The 18899-nt window shown below is 43.5% G+C and overlaps 1 long non-coding RNA gene across 2 annotated transcripts; it reads right to left on the bottom strand.

Moving 5' to 3' along the window:
* Positions 1 to 15639: 15639 nt before the first annotated feature.
* LOC113343862 lies at positions 15640 to 18632 on the bottom strand. 2 transcript variants are annotated; one of them, XR_003357451.1, is made up of 5 exons: positions 18253 to 18632; positions 17851 to 17929; positions 17608 to 17759; positions 17162 to 17251; positions 15640 to 16329 (listed from the first exon to the last, which is right to left on the bottom strand). It is a non-coding gene; the product is annotated as an uncharacterized LOC113343862 (long non-coding RNA). The 2 variants fall into 2 exon arrangements; XR_003357452.1 differs by lacking the exon at positions 17851 to 17929 and having other exon boundaries at positions 18253 to 18630.
* Between the last annotated feature and the right edge of the window lie 267 nt (positions 18633 to 18899).

The raw sequence follows: 18899 nt of genomic DNA, 5'->3' as shown, positions 1-18899 counted from the left end.
CCAACGCATGTAGAGTGTTATGCAGCTCGCCCCAAAAGAATTACTTTATGTGTTAAATAAGTGTTACAAATCTCTACCACAAGCAATCGTTATCACGATTGAAGTGATATGCAACTCACCCCAGAAGTCAGTGATTGTCATGTTTCTTAATGCTCGCAAACGGGTGAACTTTCTTGTTGCATCTCGTTCGCGTATGGAATGAAGTTGAAGGTTTTTTGCTATCTGGAATTCGTGCAGGGGCCAGTCTCACTATTCCAGATGCGCGTAGAATTGAGATGTGTGCATCTTCACATGCCTTAGCGTGCGAAAACCCTCGCCACATTGTAGATATTTTCAGATGATAAAAATATGCATGATGTTATGCGAAAATAAAAAAATAATTTATGCACCTTATGGGAAGTGCTATTACAATATTGCTAATATGGTGATTAGGATGTCCACTAGTCACGTTGATGTTTCTCAACAATGATGATTGTTGAACATTTTTTCCTAGAATGTTGCCTTTAATTTTCATTTAATAGCTCCCCCGAACTGTAAAATCAGTCAAGTTTTTGGAGAGTATCTCAGAAAACAAGCTAACGAACTTTAAACTTGAACACGCTGCGGACAAAAAATTTACGCAATAACTTTCACGGATTTTGTAGTTGATAATGTTGTGGACAGAAAATCTACACAACGGTTATTACAAACCTCAAGCTTGATATTTCTACCGTCGAACTCTCTAGGAAACAATCTCGATGAATTGTAATCTCAAACATGTTGTGGACAAAAATTCAACACAACAGTTTCCACGAACTTTGGATGCGATCAAATTGGGAAAGTCGGCCAAAAGTTTCGACGAACTTTGAGACTGATCATGTTGTGGACTAAAAAATTAACACAACAATTTCCACGAACATATTTATAAAAGCTTAAACGAAATATGATCTTGAACGTACAACACAACAGCTTTCACGAACATTGAACACGAACATGTTGTGGATAAAAAATAGACACAAAATTATTTACGAACTTTGAACAGGAACATGTTGTAAACAGAAAATCGTCACAACAGTGTTTACGAACTTTATATTTGAGCATGTTTTGGATAGAAAATCGACACAAAAGTTTTCATACACATTAAACTTGAGCATCTTGTGGAAAAAATTAACACAACATCTTTTGCGAATATTGAACATGAACTTGTTATGGATAGACATCAATACAAAAACTTTTACGAATATTGAACTTGATAATCTTGGGGACCATATATCCATGCAACAAATTTCATGAACTTTGAAGATGATATGGAGCTTTTACTTGATAATGGTCGATGAACGTTTTCAATGCCGCTCCAAACCTCAAAAATAAAAAAATTCAAATACAAAAAATTTCATCTCCGTGTTGTAGAGAATTGAAAGACTATCGTGATGAGCCAAAAAAACACTCAATTCCAATATAAACACAAAGAGATATCAAGTAAACAAGAGAGCGAGTTGAATCGGCGAATTAGATCTATCTTGGGTGACCAGATTGCTGATGTGGCATTTAATTTAGCTGACATGGCGTCAACTTGTATAGCGATGATGTGGCGGTGATGTGGCCCTGGGGCATAAATATCCTAAGGCGTGTGCAATTAGGGCTGAAACATCCAAGCTTGTTTGGCTTGGCTCACGACCCAGATTGGGCAGAAACATCCGTAGGTGACAATGAGTGGGGTGGGAATATCGAAACTTTGTTCAGCTTGGCTCATAGCTCGGCTTGTGCTGAAAAATTCAGAGGAGCTTCTGAGTAGGGTGGAAACATCTAACTACTCAGCTCGGTCTGAGCCTTTTGGCTTAGTATATGTGGCTCGAAGATGGTGGCTCGGCTCTGACGGCTCAACTTGGAGGGGCGTCTTGGCTTGACTGAGCAGCTGAACATGGATGCTGGACCAAGCCGCCGGATTTTGCTACCGGGATTTTTTTTTTCTCTTGGACATGGCTGCCGACTTTTTTTATTTTTTTTTGTTTGAAACTTTTGGCCACGGTTTTCTTTGCAAAAATTTATTTCACTTGAACTCCCCAGCAATTATATTCTTATATGTTTCCTTTTCCTTCAAGCTTTTACACGGTTCACAGTTTTGAAAGACTGTTGTCTTTTCTCATGAACCTTTCTGCGACAGTTGAAATGATGAGGGTACCAAGTACACCATAATATTTTTGATATCAACCTATAAGTCTGATACCTTGCAAGATCTAATATAAACAGAGACTGACCAGAAGATAGCAAACCCCCAAGGTATACACCTTGTATATAGTATTAATTTTAAAGCGAACACAATTATGGATCAACCCAAGTGTTTGCGATTAATGTACAAGTGCAATTACTTTAATCATAACTTAAACAAATTATAATATTGATAGTTAAGTAAAATCACACAACAATTGTTAGAGCACTGCTCGGTCGAACTCGCAAGCGTTGCTATCTCAAGCTTGTTGTCAAGTTTAGTTACCAAAACTATAAGTCTTGATTTCTAGTCTACCTATATCTATGTCTCGGATTAGGATAGAATGTGTCGTTGAGCATTAGACTTCACAGCATTCATCGATTGAAGACGAAAAACTACTAAGTGGAGCTTGTGAAACTTCATCAACAAAAGGTATGTGGAGACTTGAACTCATCTATCACTCAGAAGTCTATTTTTATTCTATCTCCTATTGAGACAAAAGTCGTATAGCTATATAGACTTTACATTATACATATTTGATATTTCGAGTTGAGTTTAACTCGCTAACATATTTCTCGAAATATGTGTTGGTAAGTTTTCGCTTTAACCAAGTTCATCTTTATTCTTGACGAAAGTCAAAAGATGATCATGTGAAAATCGACTGGTAACATCTTACATGATTTGTGTGAGACAGTCATTTGATAAAGTCTCGGAATGTTTCGTATTGATCTATTGATCTACTTGAAAATTGCTTTGAAGCTAATAGTTTGTGTGACTCAGCTATTCTCGTCTTCCAAAAATGTTTCAATGATTAAGATAGAGTTTAGGACGATTAACTATTGATTGGATATAGCACAATATGTGTGCTTGTATGCTAACTGTTGCAAGTTATTCAAAGTCTAGGAACCATAGTATGCATACCCGTATGTGTACTGGTTTGATAGTTGAAGTCCGGGAACTTAGTATGCATACCCGTATGCGTACCGGTTGAGAAGTTCAAGTCCGGGAATTCAACTGAGTTTGGTCATGCACGATAGTATGCGTACGCGTTCGCATACTAGCGAAACCAGAGCAAGTTCGGAATTCTAAGTATGCATACGCGTTTGCATACTTGAGTGGGTTAAGTTCTAAAATCGGTTTGTTCATGAACTAATATATTTATATATTAAAGAATGCAATCTTTTGCAAACCGTGGCTATAATGTTCATGAATTGATTCAAGTGAATCAAAATCGATTTTGCTTCAACTTGTATACTTCTATGAGAATATAAACAATTGAACAACTCCATAACTAATTTTATTTGAGTCATTTCAGCTAGTTGTGATTAAGATGAACAAGGTTGATATGAAAGTGTTCAAATGGCTAACTTCGGTTAACTGTTGTTGAGCCAACTATGTGCACATGTTTGGGTACGGTTACTTATACCTAAATGAAGTCACATTTAATTTGTGTATAACAAGCTAAGTTCGATCTAACGGTTGAAAGATATTAGCTTGACTCTAATCAGGTTTTCATCTAACAGTGAATATTGAATGCTTTGTTACCAAGGTAACATTGATTGCAAAACCTGATTTGAAGACTATATAAGGGAGAAATCTAGCAACTGGGAAACCTAATCCCCATACGTCCTTTGTGATACTAGTTGCGACTAGAGTCGATTCTCCTTTAACCTAGGTTTTTCCTAAAACCATTATAGGTTGACGACTTGAATACTTCAATGGGATTCTGAAGCCAGATCCAACTATTTTCTCTGTAGTTGCGTGTTCTTATCTTACTTTGATCTATCGTGTTGAGTATTATCTTCTTGTTTGAGGGTGAAACCGATTTCTGCTGATTTTGGTAATTTCGGGTGTGTGGGTGAGAAACGAGTTTAAACCCTAAACAATGTACTGCAAGGGAGTACTTTATATTCGAGATATCAATCTGTACAAATCCGGCCTAAACCAAAAAATGGCCATTCCAGACTTGCTTCGGTCACAAAGTGAAGGAGAAGGTTTGGTTTTGGGGAGGGAAGCGAAGAGAGTGTTGAGACCAGAATAGTTGATTCCGAAAGAGTAGTTGTTTTACGACTTGTATCAGAAAGTGGGAAGCTAACAGATGGAAAGCTAGCAAATATTTTCTGAGTGTTGTATGCTCCTGACCTGAACTTTTTGTTCGGTGGGAATAGGTAATGCCTATTTATACAAGTCAAAGTGAAACGTACTCTGGTCTCATTAAGAAATGGAAAACGGGTGAGTAAATGGGAGGAGGTGGTAACCGGTAACGCATGGAATTGATGTTCCATAAAAGAAAGTGTTTCACCATTACTCCCTGTATTTACTAACCGCCTCATCCTTATGACACTTTCTTATAACGGGCGTAGTGTACGCCGCACGCTGTAAACCGCCAAACCAATACCCAATGAGCATCCCCCAGTTTGTGACATGCGTTGATGTCTCGAGTGTTTTCATGGAAAACATGTAGCACGTTGTTGTTTTCTGGAAAGTTGAGCTTGGGAGACTTGCCGGCTCGGTGGTGACCTTCGACGGTCGAGATTTTGCATCTTAAGAGGAAAGGTAGTCGTTGATTATTGCAACCCTTCGTTTGGTAGCCAGTGACATGAAAGCATGATCAGTATGGCTTTAATAAGGCCTAGTTTAAGCGCGGCCAAAAGTTAGGGATTTGGCTTTGTTTAAGCGCGACCAAACTAGCTGGTAACCTTGGACGGCTAAGATCTGCACCTTAGATGAAAGAGTGGTCGTTGATTGTTGCAGGCCTTCTTTTTGGTAGCCGCATATGGAAGGTAGGAATGGTATGGTGCGGCAAGGTGGTTGGCATGCCATTGGCATATGTGGCATGGCATGCCTTGACGCAGTTTGGCGTGGCCAAAACTAGGGTTTTGGGCCAAAGGTTACAAGGTGTTGTTTGGCGACCTTGGACGGCTAGGATTTGCATCTAGGATTGAAGGGTGGCCGTTGATCGGCACACGCCTTCGTTTTGGTAGCCGCATAGGGGAGGCCGGCATGGTATGGCGAGGCAAGGTGGCTGGCATGCCATTGGCACATCTGGCATGGCCGGCATGCCTTGGCGCGGTTTGGGCGTGGCTAAAACTAGGGTTTTGGCGTTGGGCCAAAGGTTACCATGCGTTGGTTGACGACCTTGGACGGCTAATGTTTGCATTTAAGATGGAAGGGTGGTCGTTGATCGTCGTACGCCTTCGTTTTGGTAGCCGCATAGGGAAGGCCGGCATGGTATGGCGCGGCAAGGTGGCTGTCATGCCATTGGCACATGTGGCATGGCCGGCATGCCTTGGCGCGTTTTGGGCGTGGCCAAAACTAGGGTTTTGGCATTGGGCCAAAGGTTACCATGCGTTGGTTGGCAACCTTGGACGGCTAAGATTTGCATCTAAGATGGAAGGGTGGCCGTTGATCGTCGCACGCCTTCGTTTTGGTAGCCGCATAGGGAAGGCCGGCATGGTATGGCGCGGCAAGGTGGTTGGCATGCCATTGGCACATGTGGCATGGCATGCCTTGGCGCGGTTTGGCGTGGCCAAAACTAGGTTTTGGGCCAAAGGTTACCATCCGTTGTTTGGCGACCTTGGACGGTTAGGATTCGCATCTAGTATTGAAAGGTGGCCATTAATCGTCGCACACCTTCGTTTTGGTAGCCGCATAGGGAAGGCGGGCATGGTGGGGCCAATGAAAATAGCGCGGACGGCTTGGCATAGTGGGGCCAAGTGTTTGGCATGGACGGCTTGGCCTGGTGGGGCCAAGACAAGGTGCGGTTGGCTTGGCATGGTTGGGCCAAGGAAAGGTGCGATTGGCTTGGCATGGTGGGGCCAAGGGTTTGGCATGCCATTGGCGCATGGTGTGTCTAGCATGGTTGGGGACAAGGAAAGGTGCGGTTGGCTTGGCATGGTGGGGCCAAGGTTTTGGCATGTCATTGGCGCATGGTGCGGCTAGCATGGTTGGCATGACTTGGCGCGGTAGACGTGGCTGGCATGGTTCGCTATTGGCACAGTGGTGCGGCTGGCATGTTTGGCATGCCTTAGCGCGGAGATGTGGCTGGCATGGTTTTCCATTGGCACGGTGGTGCGGCTGGCATGGTTGGCAGGCCTTGGCGCGAAGATGTGGCTGACATGGTTTGTCATTGGCACAGTGTTGCGTCTGGCATGTTTGGCAAGCCTTGGAGCGGAGATGTGGCTGGCATGGTTTGCCATTGGCACGGTGGTGCCGCTGGCATGGTCGGAATGCCTTGGCGCGAATATGTGGCTGACATGGTTTTCCATTGGCACGGTAGTGCGCCTAGCATGGTCGGCATGCCTTGGCGCGAAGATGTGGCTGGCATGGTTTGCCATTGGCACGGTGGTGCGGCTGGCATGGTCGGCATGCCTTGGCGCAAAGATGTGGATGGCATGGTTTTCCATTGGCATGGTGGCATGAGAATTAGGGTTTGGTATGTACGAAAATGATGTCGTTCAATACTAAAGGTTCTGCCGTGGAACATGACACATGTATAAAAAAAAAGGTACCCTGGTAATTCTTACGTAGGCATGCTGATTGATTCAATAAATGCGCTAGTGGTCATAGTGACGTCACGTCAGATGTATGGGTTTACAATTTTAACCCTAAGCTAAAAACCACCATCAATATTAAGTCCCCTGCTTAGCTCGGAACAAGAGCATTGTTGCGAGGTAAGCATAAGATGGTGACAGGCAAGGACAAAATCGAAATGACAAGTCGTGAAAAGATGGTCAAGAAGACCCGGCTAACCTTTTTCGAGAGGTAAGGAGAGTTCGTAATTCTCGTGTAGGAGGCCTTGCATAAATTTTACATGTGGTGTTGCTGGCTAGACCGTCAAGTGGTGAGTTGTAGATTGTCGGCTTGGAATGGGAGCCACAGGCGTTGGTCGGCTTGGAATGGGAGCCGCAGGCGTCGGTCGGCTTGGAATGGGATCCGCAGGCGTCGGTCGGCTTGTAATAGAAGCCGCAGGCGTCGGTCGGCTTGGAATGGGAGCTGCATGCGTCGGTCGGCTTGGAATGGAAGCCGAACGCGTCGGTCGGCTTGGAATGGGAGTCGCATGAGTTGGTCGGCTTGGAATGGGAGGAAACAAGCTTCGGTCCGCGGAATGGTGGAAATTGTCTTCAGTCCGCAGAATGGTGTAAACTGGTTTCGGAACTTCGGTTACCAAACGATGGTGATGACGCTGGAACTTCGGTTATCAAATGGTAGTGATGTCACCTGGCAACTTTGTCTAAATAAGGGTTTGGCATGCCGAAACCCTAATTAGCGCCCCTTACTAGAATCGTTGTAGAATTCTCGTACGAACTCGGATTTTGACGGTCCTCCCCTTACGCGGGAATATTTAGGTTTTGAGCTCGTTTAGGAGGTGAAAACGGCCGACAGTGAAACTCAGGAAGAATTCATGAGGGGTGTTGCGGGCCCTTGATAACATAGTCGCGCCGAGTCATCTATTCCCGTTCATGGAGCAAGAAGGAAACTTTATTCTGTGCAAACTATAGAAACTTTTTCCGTATGAAAAGAGGTATTGACCTTCTTCTTTTTTCTGTCGCTCGTCCTGATCCGTGCTTTCGTCTGCAGTGTCTCTCCAATGGATTCCAAAATTTACCAAACTCCATTGCATTCTTGGGATGGATGGATGTGGTTGCGTTGTCCATCCATCCTTGATTTTAGGTTGTTCAGTGCCTGGACCTTCTGATCGCGAGGACAGTATGATGTGAATGCTTGTATGGTTGAAATCTTCCGGAGCCACTGGATGAAATAGATGAGTTTGGAGACGTTTCGTTACCGACGTGGTGCTATCAAGTCTTCAAGGACTTTGTTCCAAGAGACATCCTTCGAACCATCTTCTGAATCTTAGACTATCGTATGGAATGAGATGCGGTGAGCAGTCCCCAGTTATATTTCTTTTAGATCCGATGGCACGGCCGAACATGTGAATGTATCTCTGTGGCGTGCTTTTGGAGTCTTCGATGCACATGTACGGCTTTGTGTTGAGAAATTCCTGTGGATAGTAAAACTTCGACAATGATGATGTTGAAATCAGAAAAAACCTGGTTGAGGGGAGTGAAAGTGTCCCATGCTGGTAGTCCCCATGTGTATCCTACTTTCATTGCATCGTCTTGACTCCACGTCCACGGGGTTTGATACAATCTTATTGTATTCTTTTGGATGCGACGCTGGGATGCTCAGAATATCACATGGACGAAATATTCTGGATAGCGAAGAGGTAGAAATGAGATAGTTATGTTGTTTATCGTGGCTTCTTCTATTTCTTCAAGAAAATGTTTCAGCCGCATTTCTGGAGCTATCTCATGATTTTCTGATGGTCGTCGAGTGCGATGAGTAGTCCCCAGTCGCATTTTTCTTTAGTTTCTGAAGTTGTTTTCCTCTAAGCAGGCTTGGGGTCCTCCGCGGCCTCGTAAAGTGTTGAAGGCGTCTTCTAGACAGAAAGGTAATGATATTCTTGCGCTGCACCCTTGAAGAGTATATGACCTTGTTGTGGCTATGGCCTTTTGGTTGACTGTGTCTTATGAGCTTTGACAGTGAAGGGATTCCATGTATATCCTCAGTCCCTAAGTATGGTTTACATGTTTTCATCTTTTTAGCGATTGCTGTTGTGGTGAAGCTCTGGCTGGTATCAGTAAATGAGTGGTAACAGTTCTTGGTAGAAGATGTAATCAGAAGAGACTACATTGTCGTGGTAAAAAAGTAGGTTGGCTGGAATTGTATGGGAATCCATGGAAGTAAAAGGATTGGCTGGATGTGTAAGCAAATAAACTATCAATGATCATGAGTTTTGGCGGGATGGATCAAAAGGCGGTCATGACTACGAAGATTGGCTGGCTGCGATCATGATCCTTGACATGGGGAGCGTGGTGGTACGACCTTTTATAGGAAGGAGTAGCGGCCCCGGTACGATCCTTGGCATGAGGAAGCGGCGTTGAGGCGGCTTCGGCTCTTGGAGAGGATGTTGAAACTTAAGAAGCCATGACTACGAAGATTGGCTGGTTGCGATCATGATCCTTGACATGGGGAGCGTGGTGGTACGACCTTTTGTAGGAAGGAGTAGCGGCCCCGGTACGTTCCTTGGCAGGAGGAAGCGGCATTGAGGCGGCTTCGGCTCTTGGAGAGGATGTTGAAACTTAAGACCAAACGCTGAAGCTTCGGCTTTGATCCTGGAGCAGCTTATGGAGAGAATGCTGAAGCGGAGCGGCTGCTGAAGTGAACGTTGAAGCAGAGCCGCTGCTGGAGGACGTTGAAGCGGAGAGGATGTGTGACGACCGGAAAATTACGCCTTTGGCGCGTTGCCCCGCAGGCCGTAACTCCCCCGGTGCGCTATGATGAATCTACGATCCGGGCCTTAAGGCTGGGCAAATGCAAGTTCATCTTCCCAGCTAACTTAGCTTCCACACCGTTCCAAAGTCACCCTTGTCCTCAAAAGGGTATATGGCCATAAGGCCGTTTCTAAGAGTTCAATCCATAGAGGCTATGGCCAATGCGTATTGCACGCATCATTGGATCTGCCACAATGTAGGGAATCATCACTGAATTTCCTATCTAGATGAGCAATCGTCAGCATCTGAGTCATATCCAGACTTAAGGCATAAGCAGTGGATTTAGGTATAGGCCTCTCTAAGCCTATTGCCATTCTCTTACACCACTTTACCGACTCTTCGTAGATTGATAGGAATTATGAGCATCCACTTGTTGGCATGCAACATTCATCATCAAGTCTGGACGCAACCATCTCTCGCATCGAGTTACCGAGCTTAGATGATATGAGGGGCCAACGTGCTGGACCGGCAATGCTGCAACTCATTGCGGCTGCCTACGTACCCTTCCCTACTCTAAAGGAATGATGCACAGACTGTAGTTCATCATCGAAGGTACAGAAACTTAACCCAACTCGTTTGCGAGGCCGTGGCCAATCAATAAAGGTAATGACCTAGTCCGTATAGGCCGTTCCGCCAAAATGCATCCAAGTGATGCATGTTTGGTCCGCAATATGGCATAAGGATGCCTAAGCATCAAATGCCCTCTTCACGAGGCTACGCAACTATAAATGAGCCTCAGGCATCATTTATACTCTTCCGGCTAAGCTATGAAGCTTACTTGGTACATGGTCCGCTTATGCACCTTTAACCAACTATCCCTCCCTATATATGTTAATTTGACATTTTTAGAACTCAAATTGGGGGAGGAAAAATCATTCATCAACTCCCCACTTTTACTATTCATGGTCGTTGCCATGTATTTTCCTGAATAACCGGCCAAGATGGTTGTACATTCAGTTCTGGCTCACATGCCAGTTCCTATGCCCGGCCAGGATGGCTGAACACTTCTTGGGCCAAACCCGATGAAGGGTCGTGATGGATGTATTTCCTACTTTGTCCCATAGGCCATTCAAATGTCAACTCGATGTTCAGCCAAGATGGTTGTATTATATCTTTATCCCGTAGGCCACTCCTATGCCCAGCAGTGTTGGATGTACATTCCCAACCCGATGTCCATCCATGTTGGCTGTACATATTCAAGGCCATATACCCAACTGGCCTAATGCATCATTTGATGCAAGATTGGCTCTTGGACAATGTAGCCTCCAACTAATGCCATATTGGCCTTAGCCAATATGCATACGCGATGTGCCTTACTTGGCACTGGATATTGGCCCTGGGCCAAATGCATCTCACATGCAACGGAAGCTTTGGATGAAGCTTCATCTCGAGCAATGACGCATCTTTTAGTATGTGTCATGCTAAAAACACGGGGTGTTACAGGCTGCGTCAATCAGTGTGATATCAAACTGGACACCCTTCAAGCGAACAGTGGTTAGGAGTCCCAAGTTCCATCTATCGTGCTTTCCAAGAGAGGTAGGGGTTTGGGAACAACTTCTTGGCTGGAAATAGTTGTTTTCCTGACACAACGCGGTTGAGGGATGCAAATATGTCTTGACGTTGCGCCTTGGTAAAATATAAAATCTCTCATAAATGTTCCATCATAGACTGCAAAATTTTGTGGGCGAAGTCCCCCGAAATCATACACCTCCTGACGGGAAGAGAGTCTCTGTGAACTCAGGGGGGTTGCTGATCTCCTTGCATCGATTTTGGAGTAGTCGTTCCTGATCTCTACGTGTGATGAAATTGGATTGTTGAATCCCTTCTATTGAGCGTCTAAGAGCAACGCTGGAAGGATGCAAGCTGCTGGGGCTGGGAAAATGCAAGCTATTAGCGCTGGAAGGATGCAAGCTGTCAGCGCTGGAAGAGATGCAAGTTGCTGGCGCTGGAAAGATGAAAGTTGTTAGTGCTGGATAGATGCAAGTTGTTAGCGCTAGATCGGCTTGGAATGGGCGCTGGCTTGGCGTGGCCGCTGGCTTGGCGTGGACGTTGGCTTGGCAAGGCGCTAACTTGGCATGGCGCATGCTTGGCGTGGCGCGGTAGAAATAAAGTGGGAAAGCATATTCCAGGTATGTACTCCAGCGTTTCTCTTTTAATTTTTTTTTCTTGTTTTTCTTGTGTTGGTGTAAACCCTAGCCATAGGTACGCCTTCCGTAAATCTGTAGAAATATTGTTCTTCTAAATTGGTGTAAACCCTAGCCGTAGGTATGCCTTTCATAAACTTGTAGAAATAATTCATCATAAACAATTCATCTTCGAATATCACGGTAGTAACGTCGGCTACCTCATGAATAGTGACGGGTAATCATTATTATGCAAAGTGGGTACGTACAGGTAGGTGACTGATTCCACGAAGAACCGGGCGTTAGGGTTTTCCTTTTTTTTTTGTAAGTCAAACAAAGCACCTGGTTTATGGTTTGATTTTCTGGATTTTTGGGTTGATAGACAAGTGTTACCTATGAGGGTTTTGGATTATTATTCGGGATGAACTGTTTTAGGATGATGTCGTTTTTGGTTATGATTGTAACTGACACAAACATCCCAGGTAAGATATGGAACCGTGAACGTTGCGTGTCGGTAGATGACATGGGATGAAACATAACATGGCTATCGGTTTTATCATTCCCGTGAAAACTTGAAATAATAAACCATGTATTTTGTCTAGGCAAGACTTACTCGGTTTTTTGGATATGATAACGAAAAATGAGTCAGGTGCAAGTCCGAGTTTTGTGGGAAGCACCGCGATTGTGAAAAGTCCCCAGTCGTCCCTGAGTCACTTGATAATCGAGTCGTCGATCCCTGGGCGGATCGTTTTCTTCTAACCTCTGGAAAGTCCCCAGTCGCCCCTTGCGGTGTCATGACTGGTAATCGGGTCGTTTGGTAACTGAGTCGTCGATCCCTGAGCGGATCGTATCGGGCCGTCTGGTAGCTAAGTCGTCGATCCCTGAGCGGATCGTTTGCCTCTACCGTCCTGACGTCTAGGTCGAAGTATGGGATCGAGGATTGAAAATTTACATTGTAACCGAAAGATCAATCTCCCACTGTGGTCGCCAATTGTTTGAGGGTGAAAACGATTTCTGCTGATTTTGGTAATTTCGGGTGTGTGAGTGAGAAAGGAGTTTAAACCCTAAACAATATACTGCAAGGGAGTACTTTATATTCGAGATATCAATCTGTACAAATCCGGCCTAAACCAAAAAATGGTCATTCCGGACATGCTTCGGTCACAAAATGAAGGAGAAGGGTTGGTTTTGGGGAGGGAAGCGAAGAGAGTGTTGAGACCAGAATAGTTGATTCTGGAAGAGTAATTGTTTTACGACTTGTATCAGAAAGTGGGAAGCTAACAGATGGAAAGCTAGCAAATATTTTCTGAGTGTTGTATGCTCCTGACCTGAACTTGTTGTTCGGTGGGAATATGTAATGCCTATTTATACAAGTCGAAGTGAAACGTACTCTGGTCTCATTAAGAAATGGAAAACGGGTGAGTAAATGGGAGGAGGTGGTAACCGGTAACGCCTGGAATTGATGTTCCATAAAAGAAAGAGTTTCACCATTACTCCCTGTATTTACTAACCGCCTCATCCTTATGACACTTTCTTATAACGGGCGTAGTGTACGCCGCACGCTGTAAACCTCCAAACCAATACCCAGTGAGCATCGCCCAGTTTGTGGCATGCGTTGATGTATCGAGTATTTTCATGGAAAACATGTAGCACGTTGTTGTTGTCTGGAAAGTTGAGCTTGGGAGAGTTTCCGGCTCGGTGGTGACCTTCAACGGTCGAGATTTTGCATCTTAAGAGGAAAGGTAGTCGTTGATTATTGCAACCCTTCGTTTGTTAGCTAGTGACATCAAAGCATGATCAGTATGGCTTTAATATGGCCTAGTTTAGGCGCGGCCACAATTTAGGCCGGGTTTTGGCTTTGTTTAGGGGCGACAAAACTAGGGCCAAAGGTTTCCATGTGTTAGCTGGTAACCTTCGACGGCTAAGATCTGCACCTTAGATGAAAGAGTGGTCGTTGATTGTTGCAGGCCTTAGTTTTGGTAGCCGCATAGGGAAGACCGGAATGGTATGGTGCGGCAAGGTGGTTAGCATGCCATTGGCACATTGGCATGGCATGCCTTGACGCGGTTTGGCGTGGCCAAAACTAGGGTTTTGGGTCAAAGGTTACCATGCGTTGTTTGGCGACCTTGGAAGGATAGGATTTGCATTTAGGATTGAAGGGTGGTCGTTGATCGTCGCACGCCTTCGTTTTGGTAGCCGCATAGGGGAGGCCGGCATGGTATGGTGCGGCAAGGTGACTGTCATGCCATTGGCACATGTGGCATGGACGGCATGCCTTGGCGCGGTTTGGGCGTGGCCAAAACTAGGGTTTTGGCATTGGGACAAAGGTTACCATGCGTTGGTTGGCGACCTTGGACGGCTAAGATTTGCATCTAAGATGGAAGGGTGGCCGTTGATCATCGCACGCCTTCGTTTTGGTAGCCGCATAGGGAAGGCCGGCATGGTATGGCGCGACAAGGTGGATGGCATGCCATTGGCACATGTGGCATGGCCGGCATGCCTTGGCGCGGTTTGGGCGTGGCCAAAACTAGGGTTTTGGCGTTGGGCCAAAGGTTACCATGCGTTGGTTGGCGACCTTGGACGGCTAAGATTTGCATCTAAGATGGAAGGGTGGTCGTTGATCGTCGCACGCCTTCGTTTTGGTAGCCGCATAGGGAAGGCCGGCATGGTATGGCGCGGCAAGGTGGTTGGAATTTCATTGGCACATGTGGCATGGCATACCTTGGCGCGGTTTGGCGTGGCAAAAACTAGGGTTTTGGGCCAAAGGCTACCATGCGTTGTTTGGCGACCTTGGACGACTAGGATTTGCATCTAGGATTGAAGGGTGGTCGTTGATCGTCGCACGCCTTCGTTTTGGTAGTCGCATAGGGAAGGCCGGCACGGTGGGGCCAAGGCAAATGACGCGGACGACTTGGCATAGTGGGGCCAAGGGTTTGGAACGGACGGCTCGGCATGGTGGGGCCAAGGCAAGGTGCGCTTGGCTTGGCATGGTGGGGCAAAGGCAAGGTGTGGTTGGCTCGGCATGGTGGGGCCAAGGGTTTGGCATGCCATTTGCGCATATGGTGCGGCTAGCATGGATGGGGCCAAGGCAAGGTGCGGTTGGTTTGGCATGGTGGGCCCAAGGATTTGGCATGGCATTGGCGCATGGTGCGGATAGCATGGTTGGCATGCCTTGGCGCGGTAGACGTGGCTGTCATGGTTCGCTACTAGCACAGTGGTGCGACTGGCATGTTTGGCATGCCTTGGCGTGGAGATGTGGATGTCATGGTTTGCCATTGGCACGGTGGTGCGGCTGGCATGGTCGGCATGCCTTGGCGCGAAGATGTGGCTGGCATGGTTTGCCATTGGCACAGTGGTGCGGCTGGCATGTTTGGCATGCCTTGGCGCGGAGATATGGCTGGCATGCACTACAAGAAAAATGGTCTTGAGCGACCAGGTAGTTTAAGTTGCAGAAGCCCATATTAAGTCGCTCTAACTCTTATAGCGATAAAAAGTGGCACTTGCTCTGTGGTTGCAAAAGGTGGGATTTGTAAAGGTCTAAAGCAGCTAGGCAATCGCTTTAGTCATCAACCGACCATCTTAGAGCAAGTAAAAAATGCATCGCTTTAAAGATAGACCAACCATCTTAGAGCAAGTAAAAAATGCATCTCTTTAAAGCTAGACCAACCATCTTAAAGCAAGTAAAAAATGCATCGTTCTAAAGATATACCAACCATCTTAGAGCAAGTAAAAAATGCATCGTTTTAAAGCTAGACCAACCATCTTAGAGCAAATGAAATATGCATCACTTCAAGGCTAGACCAACCATCCTAGGAGCAATTAGAAAGCTATGAAACAACCGGCCTGAAGTTGGTTGCTTCGGTTTTTATGGTGCCAAATTTAAGTTGGTTGCTTCAGTTTTTAAGGTGCCAAATTAATGGAAGTAATTACTAATAAGATTCTATAATTATCCAGTTTTAATTGAGATTAAAAGTAACTAAAACATCTTATATATCATTAATTAACCGTTGCTTTATTACAAGTGATATATACTTCAGTTTCCCCACCCAGTAAAAGACGTTAACTTGTTACCAAAAAAAAAAAGAAACATAACTGGTTTACAACCCATCCCCGAAAAGAACAAAAGGTCTGAACAAAAGGCCAAAAAGGGTCCAGTGAACGGCATGAGACCTGTATATTCATCAAAACACAACTGCACACACATCATTCATTAATTTCCTCACCATCTTCCTCTCCAGATAGTTCATTCTCCTGATTAACATCAGCACATCCATCATCCTGCAAATCATCTTCGCGCAAGTCATCCCAAGTAAATCCATCTTCAACTTCATTCTCCTGTTGACGTTCATCTTCAGACTCATCTTCTAGATCATCTGGCACGAGTTCACAACCAAGAATCTTCAAAGCCTCATTCAAATACTCTCTGAGATTACGCTCCCTCCGTTGAAGCTTTGAGATATCTTTGTCTTGCTTTGCAACTTTCTTCTTTTCAGAGTCCAGCTGTTCTTGGAGAGCAGACATGTGTGCTTCATTTTTCTCATATAGACTGAAGCGAGTAGAAACTTTTGACTTACGAGCACGCTTAACACCAGTACGACGAGGATCAACAATCATTGCATATATTTCCTCAGGCGTGTAGCTGACTTCCCTAGATGAACCTTCTCACTAATCCGTTTCATCTCTGCTTGCATACACACATAGTAGAAACATGCAACTAATTTAGAGTTCAAACACATGCAGCTATCATGAAATAAGACAAAACAACACAACAGTTACAAAAATATCCTTGTCTTATAAGCAGAATTTTCATTCAAAGTGTAGTAACTAGCATAAAAAATCAAAAGACGGATGGATCAAATACTATGTTAAGACTACATTTAAACAACTAAGGTTCTATGTATGATCAAAGAACTCATTGCAAAAAAAAAAGTTTACAACAAATCATATTTTGTCAACACAAAAACATGCGGACATTTAAGATATCAACCAACAAAAAATTAATGGATCCCGAAAACTATTCGAAATCATCATATATTCCTGTGTTACTCGAAATCATCATATAATTATTATTTTTTTACATATATAAACTATGAACTACAAATAAGTAGCTTGGTAGGCTACTCATTGTCAACAACTTTGTGCTACTGTCAATTGACTAACAACATTATACTAACACACGTGTTAACTATAGACCCAATTCTAATAAAAGAAAAACAGACAACTAGAAACTATCTATTGAAAATGGATTAAATTCTAAATATGTGTTACGGTAAAAAAAAAAAGAAAAAAAGAAAAAAAAAAGAAGCAAAGAACTTAACTTATCAAAATGGAAAAATGTAGTACAGGACATAGATAGTTTATGGCCTGTAAGTAAATTACTACTAACAGTAACAAATGACACATGCTACAAATCTGTACCTTGTAGGTTTGGATGCTTAGTTTGCATTTAGACTTACAGTAAGCCTCAATCATTATTCTAATATATTAGTAGTGAATCAAGGAAAAATTTGTACCTGCCAATCTTCACACAGTTTACCCAGCTTACTAGCCTTGTGAGTTACCATGAACATACTGAGTGGATTAACTGGGAGATTTTTGCGCGCCTAACGAAAGAGAACTTGTAAGTGTACCACAACTAAAAATAATTAAGATCAAATTGATACATATCATGTTATCACATCATTTAAGATTGGCAGAACACTCAATCCAGATTGATTAGACCTTCAATAAGTTATTTCTTACTTTCACGTAGTTCAGGGGACAACCATTATAATCACTAGCAAACAACATCAAGTTTAGAAGAAAAAAAAAGCATACAAAAACTCTAAGGACGTGACATTTGTAAACCAGTAGAACCTTTTTATCACCCTCAATAGTGTACGTACTATGTAGGTCACATGTATAAGATAAGCTTAGATAAACGCCAATCAATGTGCGGGATGAAGAACTTAGGATTTACCCTTTCATACGCTTTTCTGGCAAAGCTCTGTGTACCATTGGTATGGTTTAAAGCTTGTGCCAAAATTATAAACATTAGAAATGATGGGTTTTAATGACAAAAGATGTCTCATACTGGATGCCAATTCTAGCTCCCTCCAGACAGCAAATTACCTGCTCAAATAAAATACCAAATGAATTACTCATTTATTCAAATTTGATAACATAAGAGCACCACAAGCTGGAAATCAGACTTGACCATCACCTCTAGCATATTATGCAAACAGAAAAAGTCATATTCACTAACTGCTCAGCCATTCATAACATCAAACCCCCATCAAATTCTGAATCAAAACATCAAAAACAAGTACAAGGATTAAGAAAGAAAGAGTGAAAAATCAAAATACCCCAAATCGAATCCAATACATTCAATCAAAAATCCCCAAAATCCAACATATACAGACAAAGATTAACAAAATCAAAGTTTGAAAACCACACAATCCAACCAAATCGAATCCAGATCTTGGGAAAAAATAAGAAAAAACAAGCAAATGAATTGCAGGGCGTAATTGAAATAAAAAAACAAAAACCTAAGTAGTAAAAAGGATATCTCGATCATAAATCTAAGGATTTTAAGAAAAATTGAAAGAAAAAAAAGGAACCCTACCCATAAGTAAACCAATTCCTTCCGATTCACTTCTCCGCTGAGTAACTCCACAAAATCCTCACTAATTCCTTCCGATTCACTTCTTCTCTGATTTAAATGTATAGCCATTTAATTCACGACATCAAAGTTAAAATCAGAACCCCACATCGAACCAGCAACTGGTAGCAGCACAATTCATGTCTACTCTGAGTCTGTGTTCTTCCCGACCAAGACCTAACCTAACCTAGGAGAACCATAGAAAGTAAATGGTCTGATTTTATGTAAAAGAATTAGGGTTTTTGAAGAGATTTGGTGAATCAGGTGAAGAGAGGGAGAGGAGATGGCAATGATGAGTAAAGATGGGTTGAGTGAATTAGATTTTCTCAAGTAAAACAGATAGAGTTCGAGTGGTTGGGAGGGTTTGATGGGTGAATGAAAATGATGGACGAAGTTCGTTGGATCCAGCCATACGGATTGAGAAAAGAATCTGACGGTTGAGATTATATTTTTGATGCTCATGCGGATTGAAAAGCATTGTGTTTCTTTTGTGTTAATACGAACTCATGTTTTCGGTTTAATTATCAACCTTTAACATGAAAAAAAATCCAAAAAAAATATAAATAAATTTAGAACATTGTTTTCGACATTTTGATATAAAAAAATCCAAA

This window comes from Papaver somniferum, unplaced genomic scaffold (assembly GCF_003573695.1).
Source record: "Papaver somniferum cultivar HN1 unplaced genomic scaffold, ASM357369v1 unplaced-scaffold_7, whole genome shotgun sequence".
NCBI lineage: Eukaryota > Viridiplantae > Streptophyta > Magnoliopsida > Ranunculales > Papaveraceae > Papaver > Papaver somniferum.
This window is presented reverse-complemented; position numbering and strand designations above follow the sequence as displayed.